The sequence below is a fragment of the Schistocerca americana genome, chromosome 4 (genome assembly GCF_021461395.2).
Source record: "Schistocerca americana isolate TAMUIC-IGC-003095 chromosome 4, iqSchAmer2.1, whole genome shotgun sequence".
Classification (NCBI taxonomy): domain Eukaryota; kingdom Metazoa; phylum Arthropoda; class Insecta; order Orthoptera; family Acrididae; genus Schistocerca; species Schistocerca americana.
Window position 1 is genome coordinate 258,073,461 of NC_060122.1, and position 3,086 is coordinate 258,076,546.

The 3,086-nt window shown below is 44.6% G+C and overlaps 1 non-coding gene across 1 annotated transcript; it reads right to left on the bottom strand.

The window, feature by feature from the left end:
• Positions 1-592: 592 nt before the first annotated feature.
• Trnas-cga lies at positions 593-667 on the bottom strand. Its single transcript has one exon. It is a non-coding gene; the product is annotated as a tRNA-Ser (tRNA).
• Positions 668-3,086: the final 2,419 nt, after the last annotated feature.

Sequence of the window (3,086 nt, forward strand, 5' to 3'; positions counted from 1 at the left end):
GGCTATTTCGACTTGGGCCAATACCTGCCACCTCAGAAACGGATGAGCTATTGATCTGCTAATTTTGTGGTACAGCAAACATTCGGAGTGGAAGTGCCCGAGGACTGTATGGGTGTTAATGCTTGCCAGCTTGATACTATTTATTTACAATAAAATTCAGATAATCAGAGTGCATCTGCTTAAATAACAAAATAAGGAAATTATACTTGCGCGCAGCTCCAACAAACAAAACATGAACACTACATCTCACATTAACCTTTAACTTGGCAAACCTATGATCCCTTAAATAAATGTTGCTTTAACACTAAAAGGTGAGTGCAACGTAAATAAACAAGCCTAAAACTAGTTAACTATACAATCTGGCAAGGAACTATAGTAAAACGAGGGTCTTTCCACAGACTATGGATATTAGACCTTAAATAAAGTATAAACGAGAGATGACACAAGACATACAAAATTAACGCTGATTCTGATAACCGAAACTAAAAAAGCATGAATAAGCCAATTTAAACACCAGAGAGAAAGGTCGACAAGTTGTTGTAATATGGGGAAAGATAAACTGGTTTGAAACTTCCTGGCAGATTAAAACTGTGTGCCCGACCGAGACTCGAACTCGGGACCTTTGCCTTTCGAGGGCAAGTGCTCTACCAACTGAGCAACCGAAGCACGACTCACGACCGGTACTCACAGCTTTCCTTCTGCCAGTACCTCGTCCTGTAGTTTTCGTTCATATTTGTTGTTTGTAGAGTTAACGCCAACCACCGCTCGATACGTGCTTAATGTTTGTTGTTCGACCAGATTTTCTGCCGTTCTTACAACAGGCAGGTGATGCGCTGTTGTAACTGGTTGACCAAATACAAAACACTATGCCAACAGACTAAATATGAGTAAGATTAATCAGTTAATCGTATTAAAAATAATAATAGAGTATGCCCCCAGTTTCCAATTTAACACAGAACATTTCACAGCTCAATCTTATTTCAGGCAAGCACAATTTGACCTATCAGTGGCGCCGGCATTACGTAAATGGTAAACATGTCAATTCTGAACACTACAACTGCTAGCACCACCGGAGGTGAAGCACAATCAAACCACAGGTGACTGCGAAATCGATGTTATCATAGATCACGACCGGCAAGACACTCATCTTGTGCGCAGCATTTAAGGGTGCACACCACATAATTATAATATCTACTTGTGTTACCGAGCGAGGTGGTGCAGTGGTTAGACACTGGACTCGATTCGGAAGGACGACGGTTCAATCCCGCGTCCGGCCATCCTGATTTAGGTTTTCCGTGATATCCCTAAATCACTCGAGGCAAATGCCGGGATGGTTCCTCTGAAAGGGCACGGCTGACTTCCTTCCCCATCCTTCCCTAATTCGATGAGACCGATGACCACGCTGTCTGGTCTCCTTCCCCAAAACCAACCAACCAACCTCTACTTGTGTTCAGCCAGCACGGTCTTCAGTGCAGCCAAGATACCAGGCACTGTCATCCTGGTCGAATCTGTATGTTGATGGCAAGCTGGTGTTAGCTGCAATCTCAGGCACTGACTCCGCACGAGGCATCCCATTGCTGACGAATGAATCTTGCAGTTGTGCCCGTACTGAGCACAGGCCCACCTCTTGATAACTTTCCTTTGTAGTTCATCACAGACGGGCTGCTTTCTTTCAGTCCCCGAGATTCGATCTGCTACCTCATATTCCCAATGATATCCAGCAACTGCCCTATCACCGGACAGCATTGATTTGCCCATGCACCTTGCATACAGGAGCACTCACTATTGTTGTCAGCTTGCTGACCTCATCTCGTACAATCTGAGACAGGTGATGCAACTGATCGCGAAGCTGCTTTAGGAACCAGCCACTATGGGACGAAAACAACGCTTGGACCCTCCATGGACTGATGTTACTCTGGCAGCGTTGTCCTGCAGCTGCTGTCGCGTTGATTCCAAGCTGAGGCCACTTTGCTATCACTTCAGTAGACTCACTTCGGCCGTCACACACGGCAGCTTTCCGCTGAAGCATGAATAAGCCAATTTAAACACCAGCGAGAAAGGTCGACAAGTTATTGTAATATGGTGAAAGATGAATTGGTTGACCAAGTGCAAAACACTATGCCAACTGACTAAATGTGAGAAAGATTAATCAGCCCTTGGCTCCTTTGATGTTTTGTGCACTTCTTACCACGTTGGGAATTGGCTTCAAGTACCAAGCAAGTTGGAGCTTTAATTATGGCGTATGCCACTAAATCGTAGCACAGTCTTCCACACCAAAACTGGTAGCAGCCCTCATTGTAGATGCCAGGGGACTGGGTGGACAGTAGAAACGACAAGAGATCAAAAGTACACAGAAATTCTATAAATGTATCGTTTGTTCTAAGAACAAACGCTCGCAGCTAATTCATCATACAGTCTGGCAAAGAACTATAATAAAACAAGGTTTCTGGGTGCAAATTCAAGATAATAGTCCATAAATCTGTTCTAATCGCTTTCAAAAACATCAAAAAGTTATTCACTGGTTTACTGAGGTGACTAAATTCATGGGATAGCGATATGCACATATAAAGATGGCGGCAGTAGCAAGTACGCAAGGTATAATAGGGCAGTGTATTGGTGGAGCTGTCATTTGTACTCAACTGATTCATTTGAAAAAGTTTGCGATTTGCATATGGTCGCACGACGGGAATTAACAGACTCTGATGCGGAATGTTAGCTGGAGCTAGACGCATAGGAAATAACATTTCGGAAAATGTTAGAGAATTCAGTATTCTGAAATTCACATTCACAACACTGTGCCGAGAACAGCAAATTTCGGGGAGTACTCTCACCACGGACAAAGCAGTGGCCGACGGCCTTCACTTAACGACCGAGTGAAGCGGCGTTTTGCGTAGAGTTGTCAGTCCTAACACATAAGCAACACTGTGTGGAAGATCAGCAGAAGTGAACGTGGGACGTACGACGAACGTGTCCGTTAGGACAGTGCGAAGAAATTAGGCGTTAATCGGCTACGGCAGCAGATGACCGACGCGAGTGCCTTTGCGAACAGCTCGATATCATCTGCAGTGCCACTCCTGGACTCGTGA